The following is a 16610-nucleotide window of genomic DNA, read 5'->3' as shown; positions in this document are numbered from 1 at the left end:
AGTTCCTTAGATGCCTTATATTTTTATTTGATCATAATTTATCATCTCTTTAACATAAAAGCCTTGGTCAGTACATTTCTATTCTAACAATAACTTTGTAAGACATCTGGTAGATTTTGTATCTATTAACATCACTTGCTCATCAGCTTTAATGAAATCCTTATAGTTCGCCTTACTAGTCCCCGTGAATCTGAAATAAATCTTGTACATTTATGTTACGTTGAACAAGTTATGTGGGCAAGTTTAATTGTTTTTGTTAAACAGAGTCACTTAAGGAAAAAAAGTTTAATAATTTTTAAGTGATACAATCTTTAACCATCTGTTATTACATCTGTTACCATTATAATCTATGATAAATGGGTTCTGTGGACCACTTTCATTGTTTCTGTTACAGTATTTAATATTTTAAGTAACACAATCTTTGATCCTCTGTTCATACACCTTTGTGACCCATGACAAAGCTTCTTAGATTTGGCACATCTGAGCCAGCATCTACAGTCAAATACAGCAGCCAAACTTACACAAAAGAAAAAGTAGACAGCAGTCACACAGTGTACCTCTGGTCACAGGACTTCCTCCACCTTCCACGCACCAGTCATGCAGTGTACCTATGGTTATAGGACTTCCTTTGCCATCCCAAGCACCAGTCATACAGTGTACCTATGATCACAAGACTTCCTTCACCTTCCATGCACCAGCCACACAGTGTACCTCTGGTCACAGGACTTCCTTCACCTTCTATGCACCAGTCACACAGTGTACCTATGCTCACAGGATTTCTTTCGCCATCCCATGCACCAGTCACACAGTGTACCTATGCTCACAGGACTTCCTCCACCTTCCATGCACCAGTCATACAGTGTACCTATAGTCACAGAACTTCCTTTGCCATCTCATGTACCAGTCATACAGTGTACCTATAGTCACAGAACTTCTTTTGCCATCCCATGCACCAGTCATACAGTGTACCTCTGGCCAAGGACTTCCTTCGCCTTCCATGCATCAGTCACACAGTTGCCTATGGTCACAGGACATCCTTGGCCTTCCCATGTGCCAGTCACACAGTGTACCTATGATCACAGGACTTCCTGCGCCTTACATGCATCAATCATGCAGTATACCTATGGTCAGAGGACTTCCTTCGCCTTCCCATGCACCAGTCACACAGTGTACCTACGATCACAGGACTTCCTTCGCCTTCCATGCACCAGTCACAATGTGTATCTATGGTTACAGGACTTCCTTCATCTTGACATATAGTAGCCACACACTTTACCTGTACAGACAGTATGTTCCTTCATCTTTCTATACAGCAGTTCCAGGTTATACCAGTACTGAATATATGTGCCATTACCTTTCCACACAGTAACTAGGTAGTGTACCTGAACAGGCAATACTTCCTATACTTTCCCATACAGCTGTGACAAAGTATACCTGCACTGACTAATATGGGCCATTACCTTTCTACACAGTATCTAGGTAGTGTACCTGAACAGACAGTACTTCCTTTACTTTTCCATGCACCAGTTACACAGGGTACCTCTGGTCACAGGACTTCCTTTGCCTTCCATGCACCAGTCACACAGTGTACCCCTGGTGAGGCAGTACTTCCTACACCTTCCCAAATAGCTATCATACAGTGTATTAGTGTCGACAGTATGTGACGTCTTCCCATACAGCTGTCGCAAAGTATACCTGCACTGACTAATATGTGAATTTACCTTTCTACACAGTACCTAGGTAGTGTACTTGAACAGGCAGCACTTTCTAAACCATCCCAAACAGCTGTTACACAGTGTATTAGTGTAGACAGTATGTGACACCTTCCCATACAGCTGTGACAAAAGTATACCTGAACTGACTAATTTGTGTCATTACCTTTCTACACAGTATCTAGGTAGTGTACCTGAACAGACAGTACTTCCTACACCTTCCCATACAGCTGTCACAAAGTATACCTGCACTGACTAATATGTAACATTACCATTCTACACAGTATCTAGGTAGTGTATCTGAACACACAGTACTTCCTTCACCTTTCCATGGAACAGTCACACAGAGTACCTGTACAGACTTCTTCCCATATAGCTGTCACAAAGTATACCTGCACAGGCACTATGTGCCTTCATCCTCCCATACTGCAGTCACAGAGCATACCTGTGCAAATAGCACTTCCTTCACCCTCCAAGGCAGCAGGTACAAAATGTACCTCTGCAGACAGATGTTCCTACACCTTTTCAGGTAGCAGTCATACAGTGTATCTGCATAAACAGTACCGGCTTTACCTTCCCATACAACCATCAAACAATGTATCTTTAGACACTCATGCAGCAATCATACAATGTACCTCTAAAGAAACTACTTTCTTCACCTTTTCATACAGCAGTCACACAGTGTACCTGTACAGACACTATGAACCTTCATTTTGCACACAATGTTCATGCACTGTACGTCTACAAATAAACAATATTTCCATCACCTTCCCTTACATCAGTCAAACAATATATCTCCTTAGACACAACATGGCTTCACGTTCTCATACAGCAGTAACCTAGTGTGTGCCTGTAAACACAGTACTGCTTTCAACTTTTCATACAACAGTCATACAGTGTACTTTTACAGATACTATGTACCTTCACTTCCCATACAGCATTCATATAGTGTACCTGTACAAACAGTATTTCCTTCATTTACCTATACAGTCATCACAGAAAGTACCAATACAAACAGGATATCACGTTTCCTTCCAACAATCAGTGTGTGCACCTATGCACACAGTGCATGTCTTCACTTTCCTGCAGCAATCAGATATTGTACCTCTTTAGACTGTACATGTCTTCTCCTTAGCATACTGAAGTGAGACAGTGTACTTAGCAAAAGAATATGTTCCTTTACATTCCATATAACAGTCATACAGTATACCTGTACAAGCAGTAGTAGTACATATGCCTTCCCATACAGCAGTCACACAGTGTACCTGTACAGACAATGCTTCCTTCACCTTCGCATACAGCAGTCACATAGTGTACCTGAACAAACAGTGCTTTCATCACTTTCCTGTACAGCAGTTGCATAGTGTACCTGTAGAGAAAGTGTTTCCTTCACCTTCACATACAGAAGTCACATAGTGTATCTGTACAGACAATGCTTCCTTCACCTTTGCATACAGCAGTCACATAGTGTACCTGAACAAACAGTGCTTTCATCACTTTCCTGTACAGCAGTCGCATAGTGTACCTGTAGAGAAAGTGTTTCCTTCACCTTCGCATGCAGCAGTCACATAGTGTACCTGTACAGACAATGCTTCCTTCACCTTTGCATACAGAAGTCACACAGTATTCCGGTAGAGACAGTGCTTCCTTCTCCTTCCCATGCTGCAGTCACATAGTGTACCTGTACAGACAGTGCTTCCTTCACCTTCCTTTACAGCAGTCACATAGTATACCTCAACAGACAATGATTCCTTCACCCTCCCATACAGCAGTCACACAGTGTACCTGTATAGACAGTGCTTCCTTCACCCTCTCATACAGCAGTCACATAGTGTACCTGTACAGACAGTAATTCCTTCACCTTACTTTACAGCAGTCACATAGTGTACCTGTACAGACAGTGCTTCCTTCATCTTACTTTACAGCAGTCACATAGTGTTCCTGTACAGACAGTGCTTTCTTCACCTTCCCATGCAGCAGTCACACAGTGTACCTGTACAGAGAGTGCTTCCTACACCTTCCTTTACAGCAGTCACATAGTGTACCTGTACAGACAGTGGTTCCTTCACCTTCCCATACAGCAGTCACATAGTATACATGTACAGGCAGTGCTTCCTCCACCTTCCTTTACAGCAGTCACATAGTATACCAGTACAGACAGTGCTTCCTTCACCTTCCTTTATAGTAGTCACATAGCATACCTCTACAGACACTGCTTCTTCGCCTTCCCATACAGCAGTCACATAGTCTACCTGTACAGACAGTGCTTCCTTCACCTTCCTTTACAGCAGACACATAGTGTACCTGTACAGACAGTGTTTCCTTCACTTTCACATACAGCAGTCACATAGTATACCTGTAGAGAAAGAGTTTTCTTCACCTTCCCATACAGTAGTCACATAATGTACCTCTTGTGACACCCCTGCACTGGCCCAGTAATCAAAGAACTCAATCCTCACCACTGGCAACAGTGAGGGATGTACACAATGGGAGGATGACAAGTACAAAGTACACACACACACACACAGACACACAAACACACACACACACACACACACACACACACACACACACACACACACACACACACACACACACACACACACACACACACACACACACATACACACACAGTAAAGTACAATTTCCCTTAAGAGCACACAGAGATCACAGTCAGTCTGGGGCTGGTTTCTCCCTCTTTCTCCAGATCCCCAATAAGACTCCCTACTGGCACAGCTATAGAGGTGGGTCCTTAGCCAGGGTTCCAAGCCAAGTCCTCCCAACACTCTCTCTGTCCAACCAGTGTTTTGTGTCCCTGCTGAAGTAGCTGACACATGCACACACTTTGAGATTTGATTTATACACAAACACACACCTGGGAAAGACTGGCACAGGTTTACTAGCTCTGCCCAGTGCATAAGGTAGTTATCACTGCTACCAGGACCTCTTATCAGCTACTTTAAGGCCCTTCCCAAAGGTTGACCAATCCTATCGTGTAATGTTACTACTATCCAAATGGTAAGTGTGACCAAGACTTGCAACGCTATTTAGGAGTGGCCTGTACAGTGTCACCAAATACATATGCAAGTACACTAACAGCTTAAATATGTCTCACAAATATCAGCCACAAAGATAGGTTTAAATATATTTAATAATAAATAGTAAAAGAGCAAGACAATACTCAATCAACACAGTAACTACAGAGTTCAGAATCACAGGAAATGTTTAAAACAACATTGGAGAACAGTCTCAAAATAAATACAGAGAACATCTAAACTAATCTTTACTATATTCCTATCTATATCTAATAGGGATACTATGCCCTAAGTCTTACTTACAGAGCAACATGCAGGCAAAAGTTCTGAATGGATGTTTCCAGGTCCAAGACAAGACACACAATCCCCACAGTCTCTCTGAAAGAGTTCTTAAATTACTATCAAACATTACTGCTGGATCACAAACTGGAAGAGCTGCAGTGGTTGAACCCATTTATTCACAATACAAAGGTACAAAAGATAAAAACGTTACAAATAAAGACATCAAGAAATATACTTCATGTGTTAAGCTCTTTCTTCCCATACATACAAGTGCTGAATGGATGTTTCTAGGTCCAAGACAAGATACAAAATGCCCACAGTCTCTCTCTGAGAGAGTTCTTAAGTTACTATCAAACATTACTGCTGGGTCATCTTGGATGACACCACTCTTTGTCACCTGCCTTCAGTTCCCAGGCTAACAGAAATTAATATCTCTGTGTTAAACATGCACATCTCTCAGATGTCTCCGGAACTTGGACATCGTAAAACAATAAAATGCTTTTACATTTGAAACCTAGTAATTATTTCTGTTTCAAGACAATAGAAAAACCTCTAGCTCTAGGCTTTGTGTTTGCTTCACTGAAACTGAGAGATAACACAATCGTAAAACAATTTCAACTTATTTTCTTGAAGTTTTGCAAGCTAACTTTGTATGTTCCAGCTTCTATTAAAACATATATTTGCCCAGGTATATAGTTTATATACATTTCTGTTCTTTTCCAATAGGGTACACTGGGGACACATCCTTGAAGCTCAGTACTGTACAAACCCTGGTCAACACACACATCTGCACCAGTAGTTTAATATACACAGAACATATAGTTCTCTTACATTTGTGAGTCAAGCATATGAATCATATTAATATTCACAAATGACATAGAATTATTTACAAAATTCCAGATAGCTGGACTGGCAGTGTCACAATTCTCTCTCCCCCGAAAACTCAAGTTAGTTTTTCAAGTGACCCTTGAGAAATGTTGCTTAAGGAGGTTGAGCCTATATGGGAATAACTTACCCCATTCTCTGTCTTGAGAGCCCATCTGCATTGGCATTGCTAACCCCACTATGGTGCTGCATTGTCGTATCATATGTTTGCAGCCCTAGGCCCCAGTTTAGTAACTTGGCATTTTGCTGGCTGGCTCAATGTATCCATGTTAAGGGATTGTGGTCTGTAACTACAGTGTATTTCCTTGCATACAATTAAGGCTGAAGTTTCTGCAATGCCCACACTATGGCTAGGGATTCCTTTTCTACAGCTGCATAGCATTCCTTCCTGGGTTGGAGCCTACAACTGAGATATACCACTGAGTGCTGTTCTCCCTCTGAAGAAACCTGGCTACGTACAGCCCCCACCCCATGGTTTCAAGCACCCACCTATACAAGAAATTCTTTGCTGTAATAGATACTGGCTAATGCAGGCAGTCCTCTCAAAGCTCCTTTAAGTTTCTGGAATGCCTGTTCACATGCTGAGGTCCACACTACCATATCTGGCCTGTTTTTCCTTGTCAGGTCTGTGAGGGGAGCAGCTATGGTACTATAATTGGGGGCAACCTCTCTGTAGTACTCTGCTGTCCCTAAGAATTCCCTCACATGCATTTTGGTAACAGGGTTAGGCCATGCCTAAATGGCTTCCACTTTGGCAGGTTCAGGCCTGATCTTACTACTCCCCACTCTATGTCTTAGGTAGGAGACCTCTGCCATTTCCACCTGACATTTACTGGGTTTAATGGTCAACCCTGCCCTGTGTAGTCTGGCCAACATCTCCCTGACATGCTGAAGGTACTCTTGCCTTGAATGGCTATAGATGGCAATATCATCTAGGTAAGCAAGGGCAAAATCTCCTGCTCCTGCTAGGATATGATCTACCAGCCTCTGGAAAGTTCCTGGGGCATTTTTCAAACCAAAGGTCACCTTTGTGAACTCATACAAGCCAAAAGGAGTCACAAAGGCTCACCTCTCTCTAGCACTGGGAGTCAAGGGCACCTGCCAGTAACCCGTGGTAAGATCAATAGTGGTAAGATACATAGCCCCACCCAGCTGTACTAGGCTTCATCTGTCCTAGGAATGGGGTAAGCGTCTGACTCTGTGTGACTATTTAATTTCCTGTTGTCCACACAGAATCCAGTGCTACCATCATTCTTTGGCACCAGCACCACTGGGGAAGCCCAGGGACTGCTGGCCTCCTGAATTATCCCTAGTTCCAACATATCCTGTATCTCCTCCCTCAGAATCTGTTTCACTCTCTCAGGCACCCTATAAAGGGGCCTGCTTAATAAGCCTTTGGGGTCCTGTATCCACACGGTGCTGCACCAGGTGGATGCAGCCTAGTTTCCCAGTGAACATGTCCCCAAACTCCTGTAACATTGCTCAGATGTCTCGAACCTGGGTAGGGGATAGCTGCTGGGACATTGCTACCCCTTCCACTGAGGAGTCAGTCCAAGCCTCACTGAGGAGATCAGTCATGAGTTCCCCCTCATACTCCTCCTGCCATCCACTGCAAATACTCAGGACAAGGGCTTCCCTATCATGGTAAGGTTTCATCATGCTAAGATGGTACAATTTGTGCCCCTGTCTCCTGCCTAACAGTTCTTCCATGTAGTTAACATCACTGACCATTCTTACCACCTTATAGGGTCCCTCCCAAGCTGCCTACAGCTTGTTGTGTCTGACAGGAATGAGAAGCATTGCCTGCTGCCCTACAGCATACTCTCTAGCTTGAGCATTCCTGTCATACCAGACCTTTTTCTGCTGTTGGGCTTCTGCCAGGTTCTCCTGGGCCAAGCCCATGAGCTCCCTGAGCCTTGTCCTGAGGTTTAGGACATACGCCACAACAGACTCCTTGTGGGATTCACACTCACTCTCCCACTCATCTTGAATCAAATCTAGATCTATAGATTTAATTCATCCCTGGTTTGGCACCTGTGTCTCTGAGGGAAACAGGTAACCTGTAAATGGTTCATCTCCCAGGCGACTGATTGTAGATGTTTCATTCCCCAGGCCCATGCTTACACTTATCAAGGATATCAGAACTTGTCAGAGCTTTGGGATGCATGGCTAGGCTTAAAAAGGCCCTTGTGGTCATTAGCCTAGTAAACCCCTACGAACCTATAGAGGTCTCCTCACCCTATGCCCATACAACAACTCAAAGGGTGAAAAACCCATTGATTCCTGGAGCACCTGTCTGTAAGCAAACAACAGATGGGGAAAATATTTGTCCCACTACCTCTTGAACTGGTCTGCAAATGCCCGTAGCATGGACTTGAGTGTAGAGTTTAACCTCTCAACAAGACTATTAGTCTGGGGATGGTAGGGAGTAGTCTTTAGGTGCTTCACTCCACAGTACCTCCACAGACATGCCAGCAGGTCTGATGTGAAATTTGTCCCTCTGTCAGTCAGTATTTCTTTTGGGAAACCTACCCTGCTGAAAATCTCTAATAAAGCATTTGCCACCTTTTCTGTCTCAATGGAGGACAGAGCCACTGCCTCATGGTATCTGGTAGCATAATCTACTACCACTAGGATATACTTTTTCCCTGTGGAACATGGGGAACTCAGAGGCCCCAAATATCCATAGCTACCCTCTGAAATGGCTCCTCAATCACAAGCAAAAGCATCAAAGGAGCTTTCACCTTGTCTCCTGCCTTGCCTACCTTTTGGAACTGTTCACAGGTCCTGCAGTACCCTGTTACATCTCTGGAAATCCCAGACCAATAAAGGTTCTGCATAATACGTCTCTTTGTACATTTTATGCCCATATGAACTGCAAAGGTAATATCATGGGCTATGGCTAGAAGTGCCAGATGGTAGGCTCTGGGCACTACCAACTGCTGTATTCTCTCACCCTCTAGCCCTCCCTCAGGGGTCCACTCTCTATACAGTAACCCTTTGTCCCAGTATACAGATTCTCCCTTCCCTTGAGAATCAGATGCCTCACTACCTACCTCTCTCAGGCCTTGTAATGTAGGGTCTGAGAGGTGAGCCTGTCTGAACTCTGTCTTTGTAACCTTTCCCAGCTCCCCTTCCACAGGACGTCTGGTATTCTCTGACAGTGGTGCCTCACTGTCAGCCTGGGTACTACTACTCACCTTTGCCCTTGCAATCACTCTGTCCAAGGGAACATCAGTACCCACAAAGAGCTGTGGCTCACCTTCAGTCTCACTGCTACAGGATAGCTCCCTCCCTGAAGTAACCACCTCACCAGTCCTGGCTGCAGGTTTGTGGTCTGGCTGGGTCTCCCCCAGGCTACCAGACTTGCATGCTTGTCTCCAAGCCTGACTGCATGTAACTGCATGCACACAGGGTACTGCATTATCAAAATCATTCCCTATCAGGACATGCACAGGGATATCCTCAAACACACCTACTTGCTTGCTTCCTTTTCCACCCTCCCAGTCAAGGTGAACCCTTGCCAAAGGTATTTGGAATGGGGTCTCTCCTAAAGCTCTGACTGGAGTAGACTGCCCAAGCAAGTAGTGCTCCTGTGTAACCATTGCAGGCTTCACAATGTTTAGGTCAGAGGCTGTGTCTCTCTTAGGCATGGTCTCTTTCCCATTCACTAAGATAGGATATAACCTCTTGTGGTAGTTTGGTACCCCATTGTCTCAAGACATTCTACTGTTGGCATTTTGTCATTCCCACTTACTAGCTCTCCCACCTTTTGTTCCCCAACTCATCTCTGTGGACGTCTATATGCTATATGGGCCCCACTGGTTGCATTTAAAACATTTAACCCTTAGTCCTGTACACGTACCTGGCTTAGCAGCTTCCCCTTCTACTGGCAGACTCTGTTGGGGCAGTCTGGGCTGCCCACCATGGGTTTCCTTAGACCCATGAGCAGCACTGGGTGTCCCTTTCCTGTGGAGTTCATGCCTGCTTGCTAGGTGTAGGTCTCCCTTCTTCCCCAAATCATCTGCAGTAGTGCATCGTCTATCAGCTAACCAGATTCTCATGTCCTCAGGCAAAGTGCTAAGGGCTTGTTCCCTCTCCAAAAGGTCTTCCAGCCCTTCAAAAGTGGTGACCTGAGATCAACTCACCCACCTATGAAAATAAGTGCTTAGTTCAGCAATATATTCACACACTTTCATCTGCTTGCATCTATGCTCACGAAACATTTTCCTATAAGCTTCAGGTGTTAACATAAACATTCTAGCAAACACATTTTTTGACTGTATTATAATTTAAGCAATCAGTATCAGACAGTTTAGAAATAGCAGTTACAGCTTTACTTTGGAGTAAGGGGGTCAGGAACTGTACCCAGAGTCCTTGGTCAGCATTATACTGTTTACATTCCCTTTCAAACACATGAATGAAACTATCAAAAGTATCCCCCTCTGTAAATTGTGGAAGAAATTTACTGACCTTTGTTGCTTCTGGGGTTTGGTTACTCCCTTCCCCATTATCTCCATGACCCTGGTGCAGAGTCAGCAATTCCTTTTCATGTTGCTTCTGCCTCTCCTTCTTCTCAGCTTTCAGCCATCACAATTTCTCATTTTCCTCAGTCTTCAGACATTGCAGTTTCTCATTTTCCTCAGTCTCTAGATGTCTCAGTCTCTCTGCTTCTTCTATTTCCAAACTCTTAGCCTCCAGCTCAAGTATCTTTAACTCCAGAATGATTTTTAAGCCCTCTGTGGAAAGGTTAAGCTGTCCATTTTCTGAGAGTTGTACATCTCCATGGGCAATCTGATTGTCCTACTGGTTGCTATTCTGTGATGCAGCTGTGACTAAAGCTGCAATCACGTCTACTTTAGTCAGGTTGCCATGCACCAGTCCTTTAGCCTGGCACATTTTAGCCAACTGGCTCCTTGTCAGCTTGCCATACTCATCTGCTGACATGCTTTCCCTCTCTACCTGACTAACTAGGATAACAAAAAAAAATAAAATAAAACAATTGTGATATGAACTCTGAATGTTCACTGCATGGCTGATTGAGAGTGCAAACACCTTCAGTGACCACTGTACACAGGCTACAGGAATTCAATATCCACAGCACCACAAGCCAATTAATATGGGATGTGGCTAACTCACCACTGTCAACCAATTAATATGTGATGTGGATATCCCACCACTGCCATCAATTAATATGCGATGCCCCTGCACTGGTGGAGTAATCAAGGAGCCTCAGTCCTCACCACTGGCAACAGTGAGGGACGTACACAATGGGAGGATGACAGGTACACACACACACACACACACACACACACACACACACACACACACACACACACACACACACACACTAAAGTACAATTTCCCTTAAGAGCACACAGAGATTACAGTCAGTCTGGAGCTGGTTTCTCCCTCTTACTCCAGATCCCGAATAAGACTCCCCACTGGCACAGCTATAGAGGTGAGTCCTTAGCCAGGGTTCCAAGCCAAGTCCTCCCAACACTCTCTCTCTGGCCAAACAGTGCTTTGTGTCTCTGCCCAAGTAGCTGACACACACACATACACACACACACACACACACACACACACACACACACACACACACACACACACACACACACACACACACACACACACACACACACTTTGAGATTTGATTTATACACAATCACACACCTGGGAAAGGCTGGCACGTTAGTAGCTATGACCCCTTCTGACCAGACCACAAGGTAGTTATCACTGCCACCAGAACCCCTTATCAGCTACTTTAAGGCTCTTCCCAGAGGGTGACCAATCCTACTGTGTAATGTTACTATTATGCAAGTACTCCAGGAGCTTAAGTATGTCTTACAAATATCAGCCACAAAGATAGGTTTAAATATATTTAATAATAAATAATAAAAGAACAAGACAATACTCAATCAACACAGTATCTACAGAGTTCAGAATCACAGGAAATATGTTAAAATAACATTGCAAGACAGTCTCAAATAAATACAGAAACATGTAAACTAATCTTTACTATATTCCTATCTCTATCTAAGAGAGATACTATGCCCTAAGTCTTACTTACAGAGCAACATGCAGGCAAAAGTTATGAATGGATATTTCTAGGTCCAAGACAAGACACACAATCCCCACAGTCTCTCTGAAAGAGTTCTTAAATTACTATCAAACATTACTGCTGGATCACAAACTGGAAGAGCTGTAGTGGTTGAACCCATTTATTCACAATACAAAGGTACAAAAGATAAAAATGTTACAAATAAAAACATCAAGAAATATACTTCATGTGTTAAGCTCTTTCTTCCCATAAAATATGGGACTTCTTCAGAACAAACTGAATTACAAACCCAGCCACTTAAATACATATTCCCTCCACCCTTAATTACATTCTATTATCCATCATTCAATTAATGTTTTAAAGGGATACAGACTATCATACATACTTCAAAAACTTAAAAACACAATGTAAGTTAAAAAACAATGAAACATGAATATATGAATAAATCAAGCATAACAATGCTATAATATCTATATATTTTTATGTTTTAATGTGTTGCTTGGTATTTCTATTATTTATCTCATTATATTCCTTATTTTTAACACACTGGAAATCCTTATATTTTCATTAATACCTGAATAGTATGCATCATCCAACTACAACTGCCATTTTAACTCACATAAATCCAGGAATAAATCCAGCATTCTTCCTTGTGTGTCTTTAACTAGTTATTGTAAAACTAAAAACTTAAATTCATGACTAGTGAATTCCTTCTGATGCCTGCTAAGTGCATTAGTCATTTTACATTTTTTCATATCTGTTAAATGTTCATACATCCTATCCCTTATGCGTCTACTAGTTTTCCCTTTATAAAATGTATTACAGCCCTGGCACTTAGCCATATAGACCACACTGGTATTATTACAATTGAAATGTCCCTTAAAAAATATTATTTTCCCATTTAAAAAAGGAAACATTTCTCCTGTCTACAAAATATAATGACAGTATGGGCACATACCACATTTACAGTTCCCTAACTTTCTGTTTCCATGTCCACTATTGTGAAAACCTTCCATTATGTTTTTTTAAAGATCTATCCTTCCTATATACTAGTACAGGTTCTTTCCCTACCCTGTTGCCCACCAGTTGATCAAACTGCAATATTTCCCAGTTGTTCCTTATAATTTCAACCATATAAAATGAATATAAATTATAAGTTGTGATGAAACTAACTCCTTCCGTCATCCTGCTTTCTCTTTTCCACATGGTTGTACCTCCATTTTCATTTCCTCATAATAATGGTTGATACACACCCTCCTGTTGTTTTTTTTCACAATCTCATCTTTTATTTTAATTAAAAGTGTTTCAGGATAACCTCTCTTTACAAACATTCCCATAATGTATTCTATTTCCATCACAAAATCACTATCTCTGATGACCATTCTGGCTGCCTGTACCATTTGTCCCTTAACAATGGGCTTTCTCTGATGGTATGGGCGCCAGCTTCCAAATTTCAAATAGGAATTTGAAAATGTAGGTCTCCTATAGACCATAGAATACAATCTTGTTCCATCACTTATTCTCAGATCCACATCCAGATATGATATATTATTTTTACTGTAAGTGTGTGTAAACTTCAAAAAGTCCCCAGTCAAGTTTATATAATCGAAAAAACGTTTTAACTGATCCTCTGTCCCTTTCCACAATAAAAAGGCATCATCCAAAAACCTGGTGTAATGCTCAATACATTGCCAGTATTCACTTACCATCACTATCTCTTGCTCCCAGTATGACATAACATAATTTGCAAAAATGGGGGCATATGCAGCCCCCATTGCCTCACTGGTGACTTGTTTGTAGTATTGGCCCTCAAAATACACAAAGTTGTTTTTTAATACTACTTCCATTAGGACAGTGTATTTGTTAATTTGATCCTGATCATAAATTCCAGTTTTGAATAATTGCACCTCTAACCAGCTAAGACCTTGTTCACGGGGTATCACAGAGTACAAATTACATACATCAATAGTGACTAAAAACACTTCTTCCCTTACCTGAATTTTATTTAGGTTTTCCAAAAACTGCCATGAGTCTTTACATATGTTTGAAAATACTTTCAACCCTTTTTGCATTTGTGTATCCAAATACTTGTTAATAAAACATGTTTTAGATCTCTTTCCATATACTATGGGCCTAAATTTTACATCTCTTAGCCCCTTATGTATCTTAGGTATTCCAAGAATACTGGATACCATCAGGTAGTCATTCCTCATGTATTCATATTCTTCCTCATTTATTTGCCCCTGATACAACATGTCTTCAAGCATTAAGTCCACTTTTTTGTTCATTATATGTATTTCATTAATAGAACTTTCTACATATGACCCATCTAATAGCAAAATATTAATTCCATTGGAATAATCCCCCCTATCCATTATTACTATACCATTCCCTTTGTCGGGCTTCATTATAAGTATACCCCTGTCATTTATTAGCTCATTCAACACTATTTGTTCATCTTTACTCATATTCATGCTAATAGCTCCTGGTCCTATTTTAAATGCCTTTCTGATATCCCTCTCACATTTTTTTCTCATACATTCCTATTATGTTATTATCAGGTGGGTTAAAAGTGCTTGGCTTTCTTAACTTAAAATTATTATTGTTATAATTAGACGCCCCATTTGTATCATTAAACACCTGCAGATTCAATTTATGGGTGAACATTTTTAAGTTGATTATTGCACTGGCTATATTACCCCTCCTACTTGGAACCAATGTAAGCTCTTTGACCAACAGGTTTGCATGCTTACAATCAATATTTTTACTGGAATAATTGTACACCTTAAAGTCTGCTGCTGATTTTGTAACTACACATGGTTCATCAGACCTTTTACTCGTTGTTCTGTCAATTTCACCTAATGTGGCATCAAAACTATTTGAACTTAGTTGGTTGACCAGTGCACTTGTTTCATCATTCACATCCTCAAATACCTCACTGTTAAAGTATAAACTCACATTGTGCAAGTTTTCACTGTTGTCACATACATCCTCTATTTCATTAACTGTTATATTGTTTGAGGTAATGTTTTGTGTAATTCATAGGTTCATAGATTAATACTAGGCTAACTGCCCTTGCGAGCCATTTTAAGCCTAGCCAATTATCCCCTGTGAGATTCAAACCCTGTACCTTGTGTTTGTAAGGCAAACACCTTAACCATTAGGCCACCCTCCCAACTCTTGGGGCCACATTTGTTAAATAATGGCTACTTATTCCATCTATATCATTGATTTTAACCACATTCCTAGCTAAATTACTATTCATTACTGTATAAACATCTTCATTAAGGAGACCTGTTTGTATTTGTAATATTACACTATGGTCGCCAACATTTCGTACTTCAACATCCCTATGGAAGCAACTGTCTGTTACCCCTGAAAAGTCAGTATTTGAATTATCCATTTGCATTGGTAAATTAACATCAGCCACTTTAACATTTTCAACATTTTGTGTTTCCCCACCACCACTTTTAAGCATTTCACACATTGTATTGAGGATAGAATATTCCAAATAACAATTTTGTTCATTAACATCAAAAATGTCCGTTACCAAGTCAGTCCACCTTTTCCTTTCGACTGCTGTTGTTTCATATCTTTCATACAATTCTTGCACCAACCCCCACCCTCTATTTCACAATTGACACCAAAAAACATATTTTCAGTACATTCCCCTGGATTTATTTGTTGAAAATAGTCATTCACCAAGTCCATTATGTCCTCCGCCGTGTATTTCGGTAATTGCTGTTTTTTGGCCTGGCCCCCTATGCCATATAATCTCTCTGGTCGTTCCTTTATCTTTGATTGTATTGCTCCTTCCCCCACAGTCTCTCTGACTGACATGCCATTCTCCAAAGGGTGTTCATACTCATAACCACTCTGACAATGATAAAACATCTGGTTGGATGTCACATCCGCTCCTTCCACTGATTCCTCATCACTTACATTGTTATGGTTGTCCTGGTTACCCGGGGACGGTGGATACACTTTATTTTTGGAATATTCATTAAGATCTCTCTTGATTTTGTTGGTTTTCTATAAGAAGATGTTGTTACATATATTGTCAACAGTTTTGAAGATGTTATCATAGTTAGTTTGGTAGTTCTCAAATAACAGGTCACTCATAATGAAGTTTTTCTCATCAAGTTGCTTCACGAACATTTCCATTGCAAATCTATTATGTTTGACCATTATTCTCATAAGCTCTAACCCCATCTGGTCAAACAAAACATGTAAGTCTTTAACCAGTTCACTGTTATTTTCTACCCCATTAGGATACTTCCATACCCTTAGACCACAAGGCACTTGCTTTAATTCAATATTTCTTTCCAAATAGAAATTCTCTAACTGTGACTTTTTAAAGGTTAAAAAGTCTTTTTCAAATACTTTTAGTCTATGATTTAGAGACTGAGGCTGTTGCATACATTGTGTGTTTATCACTTTGTCCCCACAAAAGCCAAAATGGTTGTTTTTCCAGGCTTTCAACCTTTCACCATCATTACCACCATTACGGTTCATCTTTTGTGGTCTACCTTGGTTGACCCTTGGGTTTACCTCTTCGTATCCTGGGGCCGACTGCCCCAGTGAATTTCCTCCTGAAGACTGCATTGGCTGGGTAAGAGGGTAGCCTAAGCT

The sequence above is a fragment of the Protopterus annectens genome, chromosome 2.part2 (genome assembly GCF_019279795.1).
Source record: "Protopterus annectens isolate FY-2018-M chromosome 2.part2, PAN1.0, whole genome shotgun sequence".
NCBI lineage: Eukaryota > Metazoa > Chordata > Ceratodontiformes > Protopteridae > Protopterus > Protopterus annectens.
Note: the sequence above shows the minus strand (reverse complement) of the source record.